Source organism: Schistocerca serialis, chromosome 2 (assembly GCF_023864345.2).
Source record: "Schistocerca serialis cubense isolate TAMUIC-IGC-003099 chromosome 2, iqSchSeri2.2, whole genome shotgun sequence".
In the NCBI taxonomy this organism is placed as follows: Eukaryota; Metazoa; Arthropoda; class Insecta; order Orthoptera; family Acrididae; genus Schistocerca; species Schistocerca serialis.
The window spans coordinates 1117894300-1117907745 of record NC_064639.1 but is presented as its reverse complement, the minus strand read 5'-3'; the positions used below and the strand labels follow the sequence as shown (position 1 = coordinate 1117907745).

At 42.3% G+C, this 13446-nt stretch overlaps 1 non-coding gene across 1 annotated transcript; it reads left to right on the top strand.

Annotated features, from left to right (window-relative positions):
* The first annotated feature begins 8928 nt into the window (after nucleotides 1–8928).
* On the top strand, nucleotides 8929–9003 carry Trnal-caa (transfer RNA leucine (anticodon CAA)). Its single transcript has one exon. It is a non-coding gene; the product is annotated as a tRNA-Leu (tRNA).
* The last annotated feature ends 4443 nt before the right edge of the window (nucleotides 9004–13446 follow it).

Genomic DNA, 13446 nt, shown 5'->3' with positions numbered 1-13446 from the left:
TGAACTTTAAATTACCAAACGCAAACATTTTTAACGGACCCGAATTACTACAGAGCACCTATTGTCCTTCGTAACGAACCACGAGAGATGTTAAATATTGCTTCTTAACAAGTAACTTACTTGAAATGCCGTGAGGTAAAGCTTTGTGTTGGACAGGCATTCGAACCCAGAACCTAATAAGATAGATATCGAAGGACAATCAACTGTGACATATCGCGTTTTCTCGGCAGTTGCTGGATGTTTTAACTGAAATGACGAGACGAAACATTAATTTTTTCCTTCCCAGGACTCCAATCCTGCACCTATCGCTGTTATATTCTAGAGAAAACGAACGTTAAATATGGGTTTGTTGCACCAGCAGCGACATGTGAGCATGTTTGAACTAGTAATAATATGACGAAGAGTTCAGTGCTGACTGGGAATAGAGCTCCACACATATCGTTGTTGACTACACACAAAGAGACGTCAGCTACCAAATTTTTCTCCACAAGCAGCTCGGAATAACATCTTGAACTTACAGTGATCTCGCAAATAGTTCTGTGTCTCACTGGGAGTCAAAAACGTCAAATATTGTTAGTGTTGACAACGAATGAAAATACATTAAAAGTCGAAACTATTATCCACCAGCAGATAGGTGTTCTCATGCTAGATCTTGATAATACATAATGAAACCTTTAGTGCCGGGCCAGGATTCGAACCCATTCACGCGCAATATGTGCAGATGTTGAGGAATCTGCAGTTTTGAACAAACAACAAATTGTAGCCGAGCTGTATTATCACGAAGGGAACAAATTCCGCGTTAAGGGCGGTCTGAGTTGCGTTCCCAGTTCAGAACCAATATTATCGACTTGGAGAAGCTCAAATAAAAGATGGAATAAGTGTCCTGTGAGCCTACATAGCGTTTGTTTCGTCACTAGAAATAAATAACTAGTATAAGAAAGGTTACTGGTGATGGAGTTTCTACATGTCGCCACTCCAGACTTTATTGTGGCTCAACCTAACGTCTACATGGTAGAAAAGGAATATCATTTTCAATGTGAATTTCAGACCATAACGCCATTATATCTTCTTCACTTGGTGTAGCCAGAAGAGAATAGAACCTGTCTCTCTCTACCTAAAAATCACTGACCGAAGTTGGAATTGAACCCAAACCTTAGATATACGAACCCCTCATTTCTCCAACAGACCACCAAATCCTCTCCTCAGTGGCTCATTTTTCTATCATAAAGCCGTTGTGCCACACTGGCTGAGAATTCTGACACACAGGCTCCCTGTATCAATTTGCAGCATGTTCAGTAAATTCATTTGCTTGGTTGACCGAATCACCATGAACTAGCTGCCTCGGCTACCCAGTGCATACATTCAACTTTATTTTGTAATCACCAAAATAAAATCATGTAGCTACCACCAACACAGAACTGCCAACAGTGTACGATGCAGAAATTTAAGTAGGAAGTGTATCTTTCCACTTGAGCTACTCTATTGCGCTATCTACTTGTTGAAAACGTCGTGCAGTGCAAAAGAGAAGGTATAACTGTTTGTCTCTCATAAGTATTGACCTGGCCACATGCATTATCCCACAGCGCTGTGGAATGCAGGAGTTCTGGAGGAATTGTTGTTAATTTCTGGAGCTGCTATAGCTACGTGTCGGCTAGTAGCGTAGCGGTAAGTATCGTACACGGTAGATAAGATGTGGCGAGTTTGAGTAAATTCACTGCTATTCTGCTGTCTGCTAAAGTTATCTATCTAATGGAACTTATAACATAATTCCCTTCACTTCTCAACCCAAAATAGTCGTATGTGGAAAAGGGCTAACTTCTGCGACATTTTGTTCAGTTCAGGTTTAACAGATAGCCAGAGAGTAGATGCATCTCGAAACACAAGCGTGCCTCTATCGACATTGGTAAAATACTACTCCCTTAGATTTTGATTGGGTCTGTGTTTAATTGGTATGCTGTGTCATACTCAAGATGTATGCAAATGTGGCATTTCATAAATAAGGTTATGTATTCCTAGAAACCCAAAATTTGCTTGTCAGCAGCGGAAAGAGGCGTTACCTGTTGTAAGTTTTTCACTAATTGCACTATGAGCCGAAAGTATTTTCTTAGGATTTCTTTATCGATGTTTGATCTGACTGTTTGTAGCTCTTTCATAGAAGGGATAAAAATGATACACTCTGTAGACTGCAACTGCGAACCATAAATCACGCTGATTTAGAACTCAGTACATTACCACAGAGCTGGCGAATGAGTATGTGCTTTGCTTCGTCATACAAGACCAATAGTGACTAGAATTCGCAAAACGCTATTTAAAAGACGAGATTAGTTGTGACTTCCACGTGCAACGGCTTTCCGGGGCTGAAAACCGTAAATTTACGATCTTTTGTTACACCTCAAGCGATAATAACTCAGGTTATTCAATGGAAATGACAGGAGAAATCAAGTGAACTTTGAGGCTTAATTCCGTCGACACCAGGAAGTAACTCGTCGATCACAGAGTTGCCAAACATACATTGCCTTGTTGCCAAATCTCAGTTACAATACCAGCAGGAAGAAGACGAACCGATGTGATCTTAGAGCGGGCTGGGAAGTGACCATATCTGGAGTCCAAGTCGCGGCTGCTACGGCCTGGAATACGTAATGCGTCTGATTCGCATTTCTGTAACTAGGTTTAGGGACTGGAGCGTAGTTACTAATAATACTCATAACTGACTGCAAACTAACCATCATAAATCAGTAATTCTCATAGTTGTTTTTATATTTGTTTTGTAAGTGCACTCAAAACTAAGATACTCATTCACAGACCTTTCCGTGCCGTGTGTGTGGGACAGAGAGAGAGAGAGAGAGAGAGAGAGAGAGAGAGAGAGAGAGAGATAAAAATAAAAAAGAATGAGAGAGAAAGAGAGAGAGAGATAAAAATCAAAAAGAATGAGAGAGAGAGAGAGAGTAAAAAATTGTAAATAAATTGAATCATGGTATGCAAAGAAATCATTCATTAAAATGACACGTTCCACACCATTATGAAATATCGTATTCGTGATCTATGAAACAAGAATTAATCTAATGTAATCTAATCTAATCATTTCATATTGATGACTAGCCATGAAGAGTCATGAATTACCGAAATTTTTGCTAATACCAGTAACCAAATCTAAACTTGAAAATAAAAGACGACAATTTTTGTAATAAACCGGGACTTCTGTGAAGACCCTTTCGTCTCTCATAACTAACCACGAAAGATGTCTGATGTACCTCTTCTGAAGTAACAAAGCGTGCATGCATTTAAAGATGAAGTGCATGATGTGAAGTTCTGTGACGGAGATATGAACCCAACACGTAATCGTATTATTGACTGAGTAAAATCAAATGTTTCGTATCGGATTTTGTTACTAGCTGCTAGGTGTTTGAATCTAAAATAGGGATAAAAACTTTTGTGCCTAAACGACAATCGAACTGCACCGTTTATCCACGAATATAGCTAAGGTATCAGTTGCTTACTCACCAATAGTAAGATGTGTGCATGTTTGACCAGAAATAACGACATCTATTGCAATTGTTGGCAACACATGAACAGACATTAAAAATGTACGTTAATTTTCACTAGCAGGCCGGTGTGCACGTGATAGGGCTTGAAATAAAATTATGAATATTGTTGAACTGGATCAGGATTCGGACCCACATACTTACCTTTGGAGGAGACCTAGAGAAGATTGCAGTCTTGAGAAAAGGAACGAAATGATTGAACTATACTGTTCCGAGAGATTCAGATCCTCGAAAGAGGAGATACGAATTCGAATCACAGTCCAGCACCAAATTTTTCAAAGTCTCTAGTTCAATCAAGTACAAGTAAAGTAAGAGCCCTGTTCCTTTAAATTTCTATCGGTTCATCAAATAAAATAAAGTTTTCTAATGTAAGTGGGTTTACTGGCGACTATAGTTCTGTTTACTATGAATTCTACTATGTCATTTCCCAACGTAAATCGGCTCTGCCCAGTTGGTAATGAAGGAACGTGATGTTTAATGCGGAGTCTGGATTATAACGTTTTTCTCTTGATGTTACCAGGGGTAAAGTAAAACTGTTTGTGCCTCTTAAAAGTAAATGCCTGAACCCACGCATTGCACCTGTGATAGTTTGTTCCGTCAGACCATTGTGGCCATATTTCCCAGCCCCCAGGAGTGTGCTGTAACAGATGATGTGCTTAGCTTGCAAAATTAGTCACGGTGGAAAAAAACGCGAGTCTATTAAATGGTTAAGTAGAGCATCATAGGCTCTATGTGAAGCCATTTTGAAATTTTCACAAATTCAGCAAATTTCTTAGTTCGAAAAAATCCACTGGGATGTGTGAAGTTACCGGATAATTCGATTATTACCGTCATTATTACTATCATTTTCTTCATACCACTGCTGGAACACTGTACTTGATGATCATGTGATGCCTTTAGAAGTAGTTTCCGAAGAACAGGTTCTTTCCCTGTCTACGGAATCCTTTTCATGTTAATATCAAACATCAGTAATTACTCGTGATTACATAAAAACTAAAGTAATTGATGAATATGTTACTCGATAACAAAAACGCGCTGCCTTTCTTCATTTAGTTGCACCTAGAAATGGCTATCGAGTACTGCCAAACCAAAAGGCAAGAGATCTTACTGCCTTCCAATATACGTCGCTGTCAGTTCTTCCATATGATTTGATCGACATGACCTGTTTCACGTTGTGTATGACGGACAATTTTTAGAAAATCAATTGTTTTCGTTTGAAATAAACAGAAAGATTTTCATTCTAAGAATCCAAGTACAAAATTTTTGCAATATTAGTTCAAATTTAATATTCGCTTCTATAATGTAGGAAAGTATTTCACAGTTGCAAAACTCGCATCCGACTCATTGACCATAAATTCTAGCTCAGAGTGACACCAGTTTAAGTAACCTAATGTAGCGAAGACTGTTTGCCAGTGCTCTTTCTCACCGGAAAATACGCAATTCACTCATTGGGCTCCATAAGTACACTGTAACAGTAATTTTTGTTCGTATGCAATGCATGCGGATTAAAATTTAGTGGTGCTCTCTGTTCCACTTCTGTATACAATATGCCTGACCTAAACGGGCCCTTTATCATTACACGCCCTGGGCAGTGTAACATCATACTGACAACAGTAATGTGCTTATACTGGCAACTCGACTCATTTTGTAATCATTGAAATAAAACAACATGACCATCCAGTGGGAGACATTTCATCCTTCTTTTACTTCTGTGAAATGTGTCAGTAAGCTTTTTGCCTTCCAACCAGTGAAATGCGGCAGAGTACGGCCGGAAAATGATTCACAAACCACGATTTAGTGCCGTTAAGACGATTTATTTAAACGTCACAAGAGTGCACATAGGTGCAATCGATTTCGAGGAGCAAAGTGTTTGTTATCTTACTTTTATGACAGGTGGGCATAAATTATTTCCAAAGACTTTTTATTGCACTGAAATAATATTTTGTCACATAGTAACAAGGTAAGTGTTTTATCCGTATATATTTTGTAGGAAACTGTAATCGTGATGGAAGATTATACACCAGAATGTTTGACACAACTGGTAGGAGAAAACGCTGCATGTTAACCAAACCCCGCGCCTCCTCTCCATATCCTCCTGTGACACGAGCACAGGATTCTCCTCGCATACCGTTACACAGCTGTTCCTAGCACAGCTGAGAATTGGCAACATCGTCAGAAACATTAGGCAACACTGTGACAGTACAATCACTTCCGCGTATGGTACTGAATTGACTCTCTAAATTCACTTGATATTCCCTTTCCATTTGAATGACTCAAGCTATATAATCCTCATGTAAACTAAAACACTGATAGAGAAAATTCAGTTTTTTGCCTAAAGAAATGCTATTCTTCACGTAAGTGACAACTTTTATTACCTTTCACGATGCGTTATGAGGCTGAGCGACAAATGTCATGATGAGAGTGGCGTACAGGCAGCAGTGTGTCCGTAGCCCTGTGGTGCCGCCCGTGTCTTGCGTCAGAACGGCCCAATCAGTCGTCAGTTTTAACCGTGGTAGGGGCCAGCGTATGCGAGCTTCTTTTTTCTGACTGCCAAGCTGCTTCGAATTACCAGCGTCTCTGAAGAAATTCGAATCGACTATCAGCGATACGAATTTCAATATTGTTCTTCACTTAAGACTCACATGCCAGGGTGATAAGTACGAAGAAAATGAACCTCTTGATTGCTATAGGGCCTCTATGCTAAATTTCCACAGTAGCAATTAGGAACTCCCTGCAGACATTTGCTAACAGCGGCTCTAGCAACTTACTTTTTCTCTGGGTAGCTTCAAATATGGGCAATTTTGTCGCCTTAAATCCAGCTGAATATTTTAAATATCACTTATGAACAGCGTTCACTTCTCCATTAATTAAGGTATAGACCTCAAAAAAAGCAATTTACCTGAGTAGCTATAGAGCAGGTTCTGATAGGTATTGACAAAATCTTTTGCATCCATTTACCATAGAGAATCAAAGAAAGAAATCAAACACATTAAATTGCATTTAATCTCTGTGCCTTGACTAACACACATGAATCCATGACAATAATAAATTATTTGAGGAACCTCCCGTGAAAGGAAAAAGAACAGAATGTGACGCTTTACTTGTAATGCACTGGATCAGAAACCACGAAATTAATTCTGTGCCACATTGATGTATTGCATTCTAGTGTAATAAAATAATCATCAAATAAAAACGGTTTTATGCCTCCTTTGCTATCAAGAGTGAAACACAAATCGTAGGCGCTTCAGTCTGGAATCGCGTGACCGCTACGGTCGCTGGTTCGAATTCCGCCTCGGGCATGGATGTGTGTGATGTCCTTAGGTTAGTTAGGTTTAAGTAGTTCTAAGTTCTAGGCGACTGATGACCACAGATGTTAAGTCCCATAGTGCTCAGAGCCATTTGAACAAATCGTAGACAGATTTTATGGGTCACCACTCAACAACATTAAAGCATTTTAAATGGTCGAGAGTGCGGAGTGGAGCAGACGTTGTCGGCAGCAGGCGAGACAATGCAGTGCCTCAGCCCCTGCCGGTAGGCAGTAAACGGGTCCCAGAGAACTCAGACGCATGCAGTGTTCAGAGGCAGATGGTCGGCAAAGAAATCTTTCGCTAAAACATTGTTGGACCAAACTGTTATTATCAGTGTGACAGAAAGCCAAATCTATTATAGATTCGCTTGAATTACACTCATAGCTTCAGCACTGAGAGTAAAGGGGCGATAAAAACTTTGTCGACGTGTGCTTTTAGTTATCAGACGTCCTATTAGCTAGTCTCGCGTTTTACCTCAAGACTACGGTCGTAGTCAAATATAAAGTACTAAGATTGAAGTCAAGACTTCCTCTGGGAAGTGCCGCAGTCTACAATGATGCCAGATCGAGCATATTGCCGGACAGGATTCTGAGAGGAGCACGACTGTAATGCCCACCTTACGTGAACGACTCGGCGGTCAATTGTTTGCTCTAAGACTGTGTCTACAACACATATTGCACGCTGAAGACCCAGAAGAATTAAAAAACAAAAGTAGTTTATGAGAGCAACGTTAACTATAGCGTTCGAAGTATTCATAGTATTGTATACGTGTGTGTAAACGACTTCCAATGCCCACTCAAGGAAGACAAGGATACGCAGTCTAGCTTCAATATTATAAATTCGCCTCAGTTTGCGGATGAACTCAGACTTAGGTTGATAATCATTAAGAATATTTAGCAGTACTGTACCCATTAGTGTTAAACTCGTTTTCAACCAATGAATCCCACAGCTACAGGAACACTACTTGTGATGCCTCATAGACAAAATACTTACGCAGTGCTATCAGACGAAAAGATCAACCCGACGCAAACTGTGGGAAGTTTCCAGAATGAGATTTTCACTCTGCAGCGGAGTGTGCGCTGATATGAAACTTCCTGGCAGATTAAAACTGTGTGCCCGACCGAGACTCGAACTCGGGACCTTTGCCTTTCGCGGGCAAGTGCTCTACCAACTGAGCTACCGAAGCACGACTCACGCCCAGTACTCACAGCTTTACTTCTGCCAGTACCTCGTCTCCTACCTTCCAAACTTTACAGAAGCTCTCCTGCGAACCTTGCAGAACTAGCACTCCCGAAAGAAAGGATATTGCGGAGACATGGCTTAGCCACAGCCTGGGGGATGTTTCCAGAATGAGATTTTCACTCTGCAGCGGAGTGTGCGCTGATATGAAACTTCGCAGGAGAGCTTCTGTAAAGTTTGGAAGGTAGGAGACGAGATACTGGCAGAAGTAAAGCTGTGAGTACCGGGCGTGAGTCGTGCTTCGGTAGCTCAGATGGTAGAGCACTTGCCCGCGGAAGGCAAAGGTCCCGAGTTCGAGTCTCGGTCGGGCACACAGTTTTAATCTGCCAGGAAGTTTCATATCAGCGCACACTCCGCTGCAGAGTGAAAATCTCATTCTGGAAACATCCCCCAGGCTGTGGCTAAGCCATGTCTCCGCAATATCCTTTCTTTCGGGAGTGCTAGTTCTGCAAGGTTCGCAGGAGAGCTTCTGTAAAGTTTGGAAGGTAGGAGACGAGGTACTGGCAGAAGTAAAGCTGTGAGTACCGGGCGTGAGTCGTGCTTCGGTAGCTCAGTTGGTAGAGCACTTGCCCGCGAAAGGCAAAGGTCCCGAGTTCGAGTCTCGGTCGGGCACACAGTTTTAATCTGCCAGGAAGTTTCATATCAGCGCACACTCCGCTGCAGAGTGAAAATCTCATTCTGGAAACATCCCCCAGGCTGTGGCTAAGCCATGTCTCCGCAATATCCTTTCTTTCGGGAGTGCTAGTTCTGCAAGGTTCGCAGGAGAGCTTCTGTAAAGTTTGGAAGGTAGGAGACGAGGTACTGGCAGAAGTAAAGCTGTGAGTACCGGGCGTGAGTCGTGCTTCGGTAGCTCAGTTGGTAGAGCACTTGCCCGCAAAAGGCAAAGGTCCCGAGTTCGAGTCTCGGTCGGGCACACAGTTTTAATCTGCCAGGAAGTTTCATATCAGCGCACACTCCGCTGCAGAGTGAAAATCTCATTCTGGAAACATCCCCCAGGCTGTGGCTAAGCCATGTCTCCGCAATATCCTTTCTTTCGGGAGTGCTAGTTCTGCAAGGTTCGCAGGAGAGCTTCTGTAAAGTTTGGAAGGTAGGAGACGAGGTACTGGCAGAAGTAAAGCTGTGAGTACCGGGCGTGAGTCGTGCTTCGGTAGCTCAGTTGGTAGAGCACTTGCCCGCGAAAGGCAAAGGTCCCGAGTTCGAGTCTCGGTCGGGCACACAGTTTTAATCTGCCAGGAAGTTTCATATTGTGGGAAGTTTGTTTTACAACCTTCGTACCTGGATAATGCGCTTTTTCCTATTTGAGATGTCTGTGAACATTGCTGGTTGAGACGATTTAAGACGAAACTAAATTCCTTCAGTTACGACAGTGTTTAAAGAAATCGTCTTAACGGCAATAAACCGTGGTTTGTGAATCGTTTACCGGCCGTACTCTGCCGCATTTCGCTGTCTGGAAGGCAAAAAGCCTACTGACATATTTCACAGAAGGAAAAGAGGGACGAAATGTCTCCCACAGGAATTTCATGTTGTTTTATTTGATTGGTTACAAAATCAGGTAAAACGAACAGTCAGGTTGTCAGTATAAGCACATTACTGTTGTCAGTATGATGTTGCACTGCCCAGGGCCTGTAATGATAAAGGGCCCGTTTAGGTCAGGCATATTGTGTACAGAAGTGGAACGGAGAGCACCACTAAATTCTAATCCGTATGCATTGCATACACACAGAAATTACTGTTACAGTGTACTTATGGAGCCAAATGAGTGAATTGCGTAATTACGGTGAGAAAGAGCACTGGCAAACAGTCTTCGCTACATTAGGTTACTTAAACTGATGTCACTCTGAGCTAGAATTTATGGTCAGCGACTATGTGTAAGGTCAATGAGTCGGATGCAAGTTTTGCAACTGTGAAATACTTCCCCACATTATAGAAGCGAATATTAAATATGAACTAATATTGCGAAAATATTGTACTTGGATACTTAGAATGAAAATCTTTCTGTTTATTGCAAAGGAAAACAATTGATTTTCTAAAAATTGTCTGTCATACACAACTTGAAACAGGTCATGTCGACCAAATCATATGGAAGAACTGACAGCGACGTATATCGGAAGGCAGTAAGATCTCTTGCCTTTTGGTTTGGCAGTACTCGATAGCCATTTCTAGGCGCAAGTAAATGAAGAAAGAAAGCGCGTTTTTGTTATCAAGTAACGTCTTCATCAACTACTTTAGTTTTAATGTAATCTACAAGTAATTGCTGATGTTTGATATTAACATGAAAAGGATTCCGTAGACAGGAACCGTGTTGGGTTCGTATCTCTGTCACAGAACTGCACAATCTTGGACTTCATCTTTAAATCCATGCACACTTTGTTACTTCAGAATAGAGGTATATCGAACATCTTTCGTGGTTAATTAAGAGGGACGAAAGGGTAAAGGGTCTTGACAGAAGTCCCGGTTTATTTACAAAAATTGTCGTCTTTTTTTTTCAAGTTTAGATTTGGTTACTGGTATTAGCAAAAATATCGGTAATTCATGACTCTCCATGGCTAATTATCAATATGATATGATTCGATTGGATTACATTAGATTAATTCTTGTTTCACAGATCATGAACACGATATTTCGTAATGATGTGGAACGTGTCATTTTAATGAAGGACTTCATTACATACCATGATTCAATCTTTACAATTTTTTACTCTCTCTGTCTCTCTCTCTCATTCTTTTTGATTTTTATCTCTCTCCCTCTCTCTCTCTCTCTCTCACTCTCTCTCTCGGTTCGTCTTCTCCCTGCTGGTATTGAAACTGAGATTTGGCAACAAGGCAATGTATATTTGGCAATCTGTGATCGACGAGTTACTTCCTGGTGTGCACGGAATTAAGCCTCAAAGTTCACTTGATTTCTCCTGTCATTTCCATTGAATAACCTGAGTTATTATCGCTTGAGGTGTAACAAAAGATCGTAAATTTACGGTTTTCAGCCCCGGAAAGCCGTTGCACGTGGAAGTCACAACTAATCTCGTCTTTTAAATAGCGTTTTGCGAGTTCTAGCCACTATTGGTCTCGTAAGAGGAAGCAAAGACACACACTTCTTCGCGAGCTCTGTGTTTAGTTCGCCGGCGGACGGCGTGGAGGTAGGACGTGGTGTGGTGTGCGCTGCGCCGTCTGTGCTACCGCGTGGTAAGTCTTGCGCTTGCTGCGGCTTAAAACTCTGTTTATAGAACGCTTCGAGAAGTAATGAGTAGCATGCAGCAAGTCGAAAAGATACGTTGAAACTTACCTTTGTTCCTCGATATGCCAGAACCAGGTCGTTTGAAGTAGAAAATTGGTTAGAAGAAGATGTGAAGCTCTCCTTTAATGATGTAATTGGGATCCACCTGTCGATTGTAGCCTGTGTCGTGTTTGTGGAAGTGCGTAGTTCCGAGTTGTGCGAGAAAATAGTTGAGTCTTCCGGAGGTGTCATGAAATTTAAGCACTCAGGTGGTAACGTCGGTGAAGTCAAGGTTGCACATGCTGGTTTTGGCATTCACGCAATTCGAATCTTCGAGTTGCCTTTTGAGATTACAACATACCAAATTAATGCTGTAATTTCACCCTTCGAGAAATGGTCAAGCGCGCATAAATTCCCAGTACTAAATGGCGTACGGCAGCTTCGAGTCGAGTTACAAAAGCTCATCCCGTCGTACACAAATGTCTGCGGATATAGAAGGATAGTAATTTGTGACGACCAACCACGAACCTGTGCCGCCCGTAACAAGCCTGGGCACGTTCGCGCAGAATGTATACAGCGGCGCGTTGCACAGCTGCCGGCTGGCGAGGCCGCCAGGCCACCGGCGATGACAACACTGCCGGGAACTTACGCCGCCGTGGCATGCGAACGGCCGACTGCTTCCTCAGCCCCTGGATTACAAATTCTCCAGACACTGAAATTCCGATGGACGTCAGTGCCGTCATCGCTGACGACCTACAAGAGTCCCGCCAATCTACGGAAACAGTTGAAGTTCCACCGAAACATGCACCTGCAACTGTAAAGGCAGCAGATCCGCCGGAAGTTGAAGACCGACACACCTTGCAGGAAAGCGACACTAACTTGGATACCGAAGAATGTCCGTCGAGAGGCAATTCTCCAAATAAAAATAAGAAACGCCAGCTGGCGCGCAAAGGTGCAGAGGAGACAGCCTCCACATTCCGACAAAAAGCGAAGGAAATAGGTAGTACTTTAAGCCAACAGATCTATAGCAACACGAAAGCGACACCAGTTTCTGAGGAGCGTTCCCCTTCTGGGCTGGAAAAACGAGACGTCCAAGGAAAGCCAACAAAGAAAGCATCCAACCACCCCCAAGAAACAAGTCACTCTCATGAAGTTTCACTCGTCCTACCCACGACGACAACCTCAACCAGCTGGGCAGACGAAAGCGACCATAACAATGCCGACGAAGAAATGACAGAAGTTTCAGAAACTAAGACAGACTGTAAGCTAGCCCCACAGGTGGCTGATTTCTTCAACGAAGACGTCTCCGCGAACGAACACTCTAAAGAACAAGGACACACCACTGAAACATTTGCTACCGGTGAATATTATTAAAATGCATTTTAAAGCGGACGCCTGCGAGACAAAACAGAAGAATGTTTAATCATAGCGTGTAGGCTTTCACGGCCGGCGTCTTCAGTAATTAAAACTTCAGGGCTAAGAGGCCGTGGTCCAATAGTAGAAATACTTCTCCCTGACGTTTCGTTGCCAGCTGCGGGCAACATCATCTGAGGTGAGTCTACGACTGGCTGCTAGGCCGTGGAGGTCCTGTTTATATAGAGCGCGTAGAGGGCGCCACCACTCGTCACGTGTTGTCAACAGTAAAACTATCTCTGGCTGGCGTCATTACTCTCGATCGAAGGTAATCGATTGTCACATCTTTGGTGCAGAGTCGATCGCCATATCTTATCTAGCTTCAAGCCTTCTTCTTTCCTGTTAAAATTATTGTGGTGTTTAAAAATCTCTACAGCCTCTCTATACATACGTATATAATAATGCGATGTCTTAGCTAGCACGCTCGTCTCACTAAATTTTATTTCATGGTTACCCGTTTCAAAACCATGTTCTGCTACAGCCGATTTGTCCGTGTGTCCCAGACGACAGTTCCTTTTATGTTCAGTTAGGCGAGTATTGATACTTCTTTTTGTGGTTCCAATGTAAACCTTCCGACAACTACACGGAATCTTATAGACACCAGGAGTAGCTAGAGGGTGTCGTGCATCTTTCGCCGATCTTAAGCATTCACTAATCTTCTTGGTGGGTCTGAAGATTGTTTCAACTCTGAACTTGGCCAGCACTTTCCCGATACGGTCCGTAATATTCTCGAT